Here is an 11481-nt window from a genome sequence, read left to right as displayed (position 1 = left end):
CCTTAAATATTAATTGTCAATATCACAGATATTATTCTGTAGGACAAATTAATAAGTCGATAATATTCTCATAGCTGCAGTGCATATATTTGTAGAGATTACTGTGCACGTAACTGCGGAATCCCGGCCAAACAAGTCCTCAGCTGAGTGCGCTCCTAATATAATGGCAGTTGACATTGGATATTTGCGTCAACATGTATGCCTAACTTGGAGTCAGGCCAAAAGGGAAACAACGAAGGAGAGGGGTTCGGTCCGGTGCTGTGGATAGAATTCGGCGTAGCTCAGTGGTTAGAGCGCTTGGTACGTACAACCAAGGACCCGGGTTCGATCCCCGGCGCCGGAGCGAATTTTTCTCCTTAAATATTAATTCTCACGATAATAGTTTTTGGTACGATTCTTAAGTTAATAAAGGCGTGACAGTCAAGTGTCACACTTCTCAGAGTTAAGTTCCGTCGGCGATCAGAGAATATGTTCATATACACCGAAAGCGATGTCTCACGATCTAGTGAAGTCACTGCTGTATATTTAAACGGAAAGATGTGGCTCACAGAAACGTCTTCTGGAGGGTTCCGCTTTTCTCCACTGATGATCTTATTAACAGTAAATGAATTGAAATAACCCCGATTTGTTTCAAGGACTGCTTCAAATTTTTTCAGGAAACTCTTACATCCAGTTCCAGGGACAGCACTGAGTTAACTTTCTGCGTCACAATCGATGTCCATCGATAGAATGAGTGAAAGTACGACTTTTCGATGCTTTGGGAAATCTATCTGAAGTTGCACTCGATGTAATATGCCACTTTATACGCAATTTTATGTCCTGTAAGACCGTTGAGAAACAGTTACGTAAGTACTGGAATGAAATGTAAAGTCCCTGTGCAGTATAACAAAATTACCCCCTCCAATTGCAGGAAATGCTCCACATACTCGCCCTCTCTAGTTCTCTGTAAACATCAGCTAACTGAAGACATAGTTAAAAGTTGAGCTGCCCTCAGGCTGTAGAGTGACACTAAATCGTTATATAGGGAGATCTGTCGATCATTCAGGTTTTTATGGAATTCAGAAAGAAATGCAAGACAGCAAAATTAGCAGGAAAATAAATATCAGGTTGTATCTGAGTGGCTGTCGTGATCTGTGTGCTGAAGTATGTATCCCATCATGCATTGACAATATTGATTTTAAAATTTTATTGTGTAGCCTAAATCAGGGCTGGGCAACAAGATAGGATTCTACTCTCTGACGAGGAGCCATATGATTTCTCATCATTCCTTCCCCCCCCCCCGAACACCGCGCAGCGTTGATGCCACGACTGATGAATATCAAGCGTCCCCGTTTAGAATCTGGATGCGCTCCCGATGCCCAGCCCTGGCCTAAATAGTTTTCTTCATATTGAGTTTAATTGAATGATATTTGTGATTGATGTTAATTTCATGTAAAATATATATTTGTGGCAAATATATGCAGTATTATGCGAAATATGTAAATATACTTACAAGGGAAGGGTTTCGGCTTGAACAGGAATTTCGTACCTAACATTTGTATACAGGCCCATCTTTACATCTCTGTAAAGCTCCCAAAAGCATTCGTTTGTGTAATGTGTGGTTTGTTTGTTAGAGCACTGTACAAGTTGAGGGGTGTGGAGAGCACTGCACAAGTTAAGGGGTTGGGACACCTGACCCGTAAGCCTAGCCTAGCCTAGAAGCTAGTGCGAGTTGTAAGATGTCTAAAGCCCATTTAAAAACATTTTTCTCCAACGTTCTGTCTGAAAATATTGCAGCTAATCAAAAGTATATACTGTTGTGTGAGTCAATGAATGCGCACAAGGACGCAACCTTAATAAATGAATCATTCCAAGGCTAGGACATGGAATGTATGATCATTCCACCTAAAAAAAACTAAATATACCCAGCCTCTGAATATCTATTTCCTGGGACAATACAAAATATATGCTCGGAGGATAACAGATTGCATAAGGACTCTTGCTGAGAATCCAGAACTTAGCTTGGGAAATCGAGTGTTTATAATGAAAATGCACTCTGTTATTCATAACCAGTTGTCTGCTCCAGTATACCGCCCTATGCTTCAGTATTCCTAGCAGTCCGCTGGGTACGTGAATCGTGAACAAGTCTCGGACTTCAAAAATGTAATTCAGGTGGCATTTGATTTTTCAGCACTGGCGTGTGGTTCAGAAGATTGTTCAGGTGTTGCTTCTGTGTGTTGTGCTTATTCCTCTGCTCCATGCTGTTTCATGGATTTTATAGAGAATCCTCATGTACATTTTTAAAGAAGTGTATTGACCAATACCAGCCAAACGGAGAGTTACACAAATGAATGCTTTTACGGTCTTCACCACCATTGTTAGGTAAGCGTCTGTACAAATTTTTAACCAAAAATTCCGGTTCGAGCCGAAACCCTTCCCTTATTAGTATTGAATAGCATAATAGTTTTAGTAGCCTAATTCACCAACTGAGTTGTCTGACAGACGCATACCAATGAAGCAATTACATAAAACTCGGACGTTTATCGATAGCATGCCTAACGTGCTCCATTTCTGAATGTTTTTAAACGAAATGCTGAGTACACCTTTCTTAATGGCATTCATTATAGGTCTTCACGGTTTTATTTCAAGAAGCAGAAAATTAAAGGAAAATAAAAATTATTGTTGTAGTCCATTGTAGTATTGTATACAACTGTACGACAAAGTTAGGAGCCCCAGGAAGTGTATAATCAACTCAACTCACCACCAAACACATCTGGATTGTCGCACAAGAGTTTGAAGTTAGCATTCTTATTGAGAATTGCTATGTGCCGTACAATTATTGTCAAAATAATTTCTTAACTGCTCAATGCACTCGACTATATGTTGTTACTAAAGATGTTATTAATTGGTCCAACAGAATATTATCTGTTATAGTGACATTTAATATTAGAGGAGAAAAATTCGCTCTGACGCCGGGGATCGAACCTGGTTCATTGGTTCTACGTACCAAGCGCTCTGACCACTGAGCTACGCCGAATTCAATCCACAGCACCGGATCAAACTTTCCTCCTGCAGTGTTATTACCCTTTTGTGGCCTGACTACAAGTTGGGCATATACGTTGACGTTTATATTTCAAGTCAACTGCCATTATACAAGGAGCGCACTCAGCTGAGTGACTGACGGCCGGGATTCCGCAGTAAAGTGCACAGCAATCTGTACAGAATAATGCACTGGTAGACGAATTTACTAAAGATGTTATTAATTGGTCCAACATAATATTATCTGTTATAGTGACAAAAGGGGAATAACACTGCAGGAGGAAAATTCGATCCGGTGCTGTGGCTTGAATTCGGCGTAGCTCAGTGGTCAGAGCGCTTGGTACGTAGAACCAAGGAACCGGGTTCGATCCCCGGCGCCGGAGCTAATTTTTCTCTTCAAATATCAATTTATATGTTATTAACTAAGAATACTGTACATTGTTTTTCGCAGCCTCAGCATATCTACATGTCAAAAGTTTTTTTTAACATTTCAAATAATAGACTGAAGCTCCTTGCAATGAATTTATTGGGTCTGACGTGAGGTTCATCTTCTGCTATTCGTTTTAGACGCATCACAACACCGTGCCGTGATAGGTACCTTATTTTCTTAGCGGGTCGTGGTGACGTAGCAAATGTGACATTGCAAGATTCTACCAAAAATAAAGGCCGCATCATAAAATGAAGATGTAAAGGTCTTTTCAAAAAATGAGTTACTGAGACTGAAGGAACGAGTAATAAAAATAATTGTAACTTGTCTTATCATTTTGTGTTAACCGTCAGCTTACACGTACGATGGACACAACGAAAGAAACACTGTCCACCTCTCCAAATCTTGCATTGCTGAAATTGGTAGTGCCCTAATATAATTAATAATTTTATTTGCTTGTAGTGTCTCCGTTACGTAATCTATGACATCATCCATGGCGGAATGATAAAGTTTTGTAGCACAACACAGAAAGAACACAGCATGATTTGAATTGAACATTCGAGCTGCGTCTGTCAAGGTACGTGACTATCGACATAGTGATACAGTTTAACCGAGTGCTAAAAAGCCTGCACCTGTGAAACATTTAGATTCTACTAATATTAAATTATTATATTGTCTTATACCGCGATCGTGTGCCTGTAATATATACCTGCTTATTTCTATTTTTATTACGTTCTAACAACTTACAAGCACAGCTTAGTATATACAATTGCGAAGCTCAATACTTATTAAATATGCATCCTTAGATAGTTGCTAGCCACCAGGATCGCTACTATCGGCTCATCACAGACTCTTTCCCTAGCAGACGATAAAATGTATTGTACTTTTGATATCGTATTCTTTTGAAAAATTAACACCTTCCTTCCACTATTGAAATACAAAATACATAAGGTTTATATATTATTTTCATAAAGTATATATTATATTTTATAAACTCACCTTCCTGGATCTTTCGGAAGGATAACTCTGACCTCTTTTTCTTAGAATTTTTAGTGCAACAAACGTCTCCTTGTCCCATATTATTACTCAGATTATTGTATTTTAGCCATTTACAGTTATTACAACCGATAACGAACATTTCACAGTTTACACAACTTTTCACAACAATGCGAAATACGGCACAGTCAATGTCTTTTCGATCTAGACCAGGCCGTAATATATGTTCGGGTTTTCTATTTCAGTGTATGGAGCTCAGTGAATCATTATATTATAATTTTATTGCGTATCATAGCTAAGTTTTATGTAGTGTAATGTGTCCATAAGTTCCCTTTACTCCTTGTTGCGTAATATGTTGCAAAAATAATTACAAAATTGTGTTATTTTAATGTGAAGAGAATTTTACATGTTAACATAATCTTTGCGAATCAACATTTTAAGTTTAGAATGGAAGCTATTTTGAGATTTATTAAAAAAAAAAGTTATATTGTTATTTTAATATAGCACATCTACCTTCATTGATAAAGACATAAAATTTATCATACCACTCTTATGAAATCAGTGTACGTACGATTGTTACTTCGTCTCTTAGGTAGTAGATAAATACAATAATTCAATACTCAATTGTAGTATTAAAATACAGACAAATTGAATGTGCAGAGTATCATACATGACATCATGCTTAATTATAATGTATAATTGCGAATTTAGGAATATAAAATAGGGTAAACATTGGTAATTTCGTGGCAGTGTTTATTTCGTGATAGTTTTTCTTTGCTCTTTCGTGAACTAACCAATGGTGTTATGAGATTCAAATTTCCGCCAAGGGATTGCATATGTTGTCCAGTTTCCAGAAACATACAGCTGAGCTTTGTGTGACTATTGTAGCTGCTTCAGTGAGCTTTTATGTTTGGAGAGAGCAAGTTAGCGTCGACTTCTCAGGCGTACAAATTTTGTGGATGTTTGTAATTACATTACAGGCTTATTACTAAAGGTAAACATATGATATTTGGTACAAAGATTTATTGTATCTTCATGAAACTTTAGGAAATGTTTTTGGAATTTTAAATACAACTTTAGTCGCCATGTAGGCTTAGATTTACTGATAGAAATCTTAGCTGCCTGAGGCGAAATTTTTTTTAGCATTAAGCGTTACATTTTATTCTATTTTAAAAATTGTATTACAACACGAATTTTAAAAATCTGAAGATAAGACGTGATAACAAAAAAGAAAAGGGAGACGCAATGGGTTCAGTGTAGCTTCTGTTTGATTTGTTATCATGCTAAGTGCCAATGATAAGTGCTAGATGACTTACTTGCAAGAATTGTGACAGAAGATGAAACATGGCTCCATCATTTTGGACCGGAGACAGAGGCAGACAATGGAGTGCCATCATGCAAATTCTCTAAAGAAATAGAAATTAAAAAGTGCACCTTCGAGAAATAGAAATTAAAAAGTGCACCTTCGGGAGGAAAAGTTATGGCTACTGTGTTTTTCGATTCAGAAGGATCTTGCTTGTGAATATAATGCCAAACGGAACCACCATTAATTCTGACGCGTATGTGGCAACTATCAAGAAACTTCAAGCTCGACTGAATCGTGTTCGACTTCATCGGGACGCACGACAACGCACAGCCATATGTCAGTCACAAGACCACAGACCAGATCAGAAAATTCGGATAGACAACACTGAAACATCCGCCTTACAGTCCTGAACTGGCACCGTGCGATTACCATCTCTTTGGTAAACTGAAGGACCCCTTCGCGGAACGAGGTTAGAAGATGACTCCCTTGCGCACGCTGCTAAAGAGTGACTCAGACGTGTTTCACCGTGCTGGTCTACAGGCCCTCGTTCCTAGGTTACATAAGGCAGTTGAAAGGGACAGGGATTATGTGGAAAAGTGACACTTTGTTCCTAAATATGTATCTACATTCTGTGAAAATAGCAAAGCTGTAGGATAAAAATACAATTTTTAAACAAATGTTATGCATTAGGCCTACTTTTGGAGTTACCCTAGTAATATAGGCTATAGTAAAGTCCGTAATAAAAGTGTTCACCCTTTCAGGGCAAAGAAGATCCCTTTTCAATTCCAATTTTTACTCTGATTTCATTGTTATTATGTGTTGATATGTATTTCTATGTTTTCTTGCTATGAATATTAGACGGAATTACTATGTTTGAAGTCTTGTAACAATAAATGAGAATTTCATTAGACTTTAATGAATTTTTACACAATTCTTCTGCCTCTCACGAAATTATCAATGTAATATCACGAAATTACCAAGGTTATCACGAAATAACCAACCTTTCAGCTTAAGTTATAAAGTGGTTTTTGGCACTTGTTCAAGAACGTGTCCAATCTTTTATGTCTCCAGATTTGTACAGCAAATTATCGTCTTTTAGATGAAAAAATCGGAATAAGGATATGTTTACACATTTGCATTTTAAATTAAATTTCATGAAATTATCACGAAATTACCAATGTTTACCCTATAGTAAACATAACATATAATATTTCCATATTAATGGTAGCGCATTGGAGACCACTAAAATTAGACAGAAAGGGGCAACTGGGACAGTAAACATAACCTATAATTTCAACATATCTAAATATTCGTGCGGTGCAATTGAAAATTATTGAATCGTGCATAAATGAATGTACAATAATTTCGCAACATTTAATCGAAATAAAGGCAGGTAGGTCTATTACACATACGAACAGCGTAATTTTCACACCTTAACCCGCAAGGAATTATGTCTGCAGTGTCTCCTGATTATTGTTCTAAATTTTATTAATGCAATTACGATACATTTTAGATAAATATATGCTACTTTTTATGCATTCCAATTAATGTATATGGTTGAAACGCCGCCCTTCGTGATCGGTTTAAGCGAGTCACATGGTCTGCCTTACAGCCTGTAGGCCTATTAGATCACGATGCCAGTGACACAGTCTATTGTTCCCAGTACACACAGCGCTCCAAGCGGCTAGCAACTATCGCGAGAAATGCAAAAAATCACCCCAAGCTTCGCGACTGTATATACTAGACTGTGTTACAAGTAGCATTTAAGGTACCCGGAGGTTCATTGCCGCCCTCACATAAGCCCGCCAACGGTTCCTAACCTGAACAAGATTAATCCAGTTCTTAGCGTCATATCGCAACTCCTTCAAATCCCATTTCAATGTTATCATCCCATCTACGTCTCAGCCTTCCCAAAGGTCTTGTTCCCTCAGGTCTTCCAACTAACACCTTATATGTATTTCTGGATTCTCATACGTGCTGCATCCCCTGCCCATCTCAAACGTCTGGGTTGAATATTCCTAATTATGTTAATTGAATAATATAATGAGTGCAGTTGTGCGTTGTGTAACTTTCTTCATTGTCCTGTAACTTCATCATTCTTTGCCCCAAATATTTTCCTAAGCAGCTTATTTTCGAATACCCTTAACCTCTGTTCCTTTCTCAAAGTGAGACTCCAAGTTTCGCAACCATAAAAAAACAACCAGTAATATAATAATTGTTTTATAAATTCTGAGTTTCAGCTTTATTGAGAGCAGACTGGTTGATAAAAGCTTCTCAACAGAATAATAGCAGACACTTCCCCTAGTTATTCTGCGTTTAATTTCCTCTCCAGTGTTGTTTATATTTGTTACTGTTGCTCCAAGGTACTTGAATTTTTCCACCTTTCCAAAGGATTAATTTCCAATTTTTATATTTTCATATCGTACTATGTTCTGGTCACGAGACATAATCATATACTTCGTTTTTTTTTCGGGATTTACTTTCGTACGTATATAATTACTGTCTTCAAGTGAAATTCCCGTGAACATTTAACAACATATTTTTACACGTTTGTTCAATATTAAAATACATTAAATTTTGAATAAATTTAGATGAATAATTAAAACGTTTATTTAAACGAATTTTATTATTTATTTGTGAATAATCTTAACGGATTGTTTTTTTTTTTTTTTGCAATTCTATAGCAAGCAATAATGTCATATTAAATTAATAATAGACTGAAAAAAGAGCTAAATATACATTACAAAAAAAACTCTAATGAGTAACTAGCATCGAAGATTAATACATTTATAAATTATTTTACGAAGCTTCAATACAGCTTCGGAAATCGGTATAGTTGGGTTACGATGGTAGCGTACCAGTCCGTCCCGAGGGACCCGGCTTGTAAGCAATCTCCAAATTGAGTTATAGTAAAAGAGGTAAGGGAGAAAATGCGCATGGATTTCGATCAAATCACAGGAAATCTATGAAAATTAACGTACGCACAGATATACTTGTGTGGCTCTATCCCTACTTCAAAATCTAATCAATCACGGACCATCCAATACCATTCGTTTCGGACTGGGTAGTCTTTTAGAGGTCTATAATCTAGTATATGTTTTCCTTTAATCCATTACCACTTATTTCAGGCACTCGGGTTTTATTCATTTTCAAAATATTTTGTATGAATTTTTTTTAGGGTTTGTTAAGGACTAGTTACACTTTAAATTATTCTTCTAAAGTGTCCTCATTTCTCCTCCGGTTCAAGGTTATGCATCCTACATTTTCCATAAAAATCATTTAAGGATGGAGATGGATGAAATTTCTACCGTTTCCAGTCAAATAATTATCACTTTTTCGTTGTAGTGAAAGAAATAAATGTACAACACCTAATCTATGTGCCAAAAAATTTAAAACACCCTACTTACACTACTGTCAGTAATGAGTAATGACGTCGTATTTAAATGATGCATTCTTTAAATACTTACGTTGTATACATTGAAAACCATTTTTCGACACTTTCATTTTTATCACATTTCCATGTATTAAAATTCTAACAGGTTCTACAATTTTATAGCTCTCTATCAAGCTATTTTGTTCTTCGTGTATGATTAATTCTCGTGTCCAGAACATAGTAAGAAGTGATAATAGAAAAACAGGTAATTTATCCTTTCAAAAGGTGAAAATATTCTAATATCTTGGGACAACAGTAGAAAATAAAAATGATACTCGGGAGGAAATTAAACTGAGAATAAATATGAGAAATATCTCCTATTATTAGGTTGAGAAGCTTTTGTCATAAAACCTGCTCTCGAAAAAAACTAGTTAGGATTTATAAAACAATTATATTACCGGTTGTTCTGTATGGCTGTGGCACTTGGACTCTCACTTTGAGAGAGGAACAGAGGTTAAAGGTGTTCGAGAATAAGGTATTTAGGAAAATATTTGGGGCTAAGAGGGATGAAGTTACAGACGAATGGAGAAAGTTACACAATGCAGAACTGCACGCATTGTATTCTTCACCTAACATAACTAAGGAACAATAAATCCAAACGATTCAGATGGGCAGGGCATATAGCACGTATGTATGAATCTAGAAATGGATATAGAGTGTTAGTTGGAAGAACTGAGGGAAAAATACATATGTGGAGGCCGAGACGTAGATGGGAGGATAATATTAAAATGGATATGCGGGAGGTGGATTATGATGGTAGAAACTGAATTAAACTTGTTCAGGATAGGGACCGATGGCGAGTTTATTGATTAAGTTGATTATTGATATGAGATTTATTTAATTGTATATTTACGTATATTCATGAAGTTCCGGTGTAGAAAAGTATGCAGACAGTGCTCTTGGACATGTTCGAGTAAAAGTCAGAAGTTTCAAGTGCATTGTGAAGTACAAAATATATCCTGAGAACAGGTGAGCAGAGGCAAGTTTGTTTTTGCACATTGACTTACGGTTTCCTTTTGAGAAGGAATAAATGTTCTAGCATATTTGTACAACTCTTGAGGATTAATTATATGGAGCAAATGAAAGACCGAAGCTAGAATTCACAGCATCTGATTCGGGAACGGCTGTAGCATAATTATGCATTATGGCGTCACAATAACTGAATGAGTTTTTCCAACCAAGTGACATTTTTAATACCGTATTTTTATAAAGAAACATAAAGAATTGTTAAATTTACGAATACATTTTATTAGAATACCGTCACTTTCAGTCGACAGCAAATGAAAGTGTAGGTAGTATTATTGGAAACTTCAAGGCATATCATGTAATCAGAAACGAAAGCATTTCTAACCCCTTTTGTACAAATTCCGAAGGCTTGGAAGTAAAATAGTAATCGATACAGAAATGAAGATGGATTGTGTTTGTCACCCACAGTGATCGAAATGCAAAAATACCCAAAAAACGGCGTCCCTGTCATACGAGCCTTTCCTATTTCACTATACAGGCACCATGTCTCTATCAGTGCTACATGTCTTGTTATATCTTCTCCGGGTTCAGCAGTCGATCTCGATCCCAGGACCGCACATCGATACATCAGTAGCAAATCACATAGCGCAGTGTTTGTTGGATATCAGCAAGAGATTCTTTGACCCAGACTTGCTCGTGGCCATACAGATAGATGACATTAATCCGAACCATCAAGAAAATGGTATCCATGGTGAAGTTTTCTTGAAGATGATGCACGAAGTTGGGGACCGATCTGTGTTAATGATGGAGAAATATGAAGACAAAGAATTTAGGGAGACAATTATAGAGCCGGGATGTGTTGTTGTATTCCTTGATGGGGAAGACGACGGACAGAGAAAAGAAAAATCAGCCTTTCTGAAGATAATGAGAATCCGGAATGGAGCTTGGAACAGAAAATCACGTATTGTGATTGTCGCAAGACCGCAAGAGACATACAGACAAGGAGCAGTGTGGGCATCAATTCTAATGTATGCAGTATGGGAAATACTTACGATGGAGAATGTAATAGTACTAATACCACTAGATCACTCTTCACAGCCTGTTATTGAAGTATTCACATGGTTTCCTGAACACCAGAAAAACCTATGCAAGCTTACATTGACTTCAATTATTCAATTAGATCGTTGGATTTCATCGCATGGACGGTTTGTCAGAAATGCAAATTTGTTTCCGTCAAAACAAGTTAAAGATATGAAGAATTGCTCTCTGGGAGCTACCATTGGAAGGTTAATGCCGTATAGCTTTTTTGTGCCAATAACTGTGAAAGGGAAAGCG

The 11481-nt window shown here is 36.8% G+C and overlaps 1 non-coding gene across 1 annotated transcript; it reads left to right on the top strand.

Moving 5' to 3' along the window:
• The first annotated feature begins 270 nt into the window (after positions 1–270).
• Positions 271–343, top strand: TRNAT-CGU (transfer RNA threonine (anticodon CGU)). Its single transcript has one exon. It is a non-coding gene; the product is annotated as a tRNA-Thr (tRNA).
• Positions 344–11481: the final 11138 nt, after the last annotated feature.

This window comes from Periplaneta americana, chromosome 4 (genome assembly GCF_040183065.1).
Source record: "Periplaneta americana isolate PAMFEO1 chromosome 4, P.americana_PAMFEO1_priV1, whole genome shotgun sequence".
Lineage (NCBI taxonomy): Eukaryota > Metazoa > Arthropoda > Insecta > Blattodea > Blattidae > Periplaneta > Periplaneta americana.
This window is presented reverse-complemented; position numbering and strand designations above follow the sequence as displayed.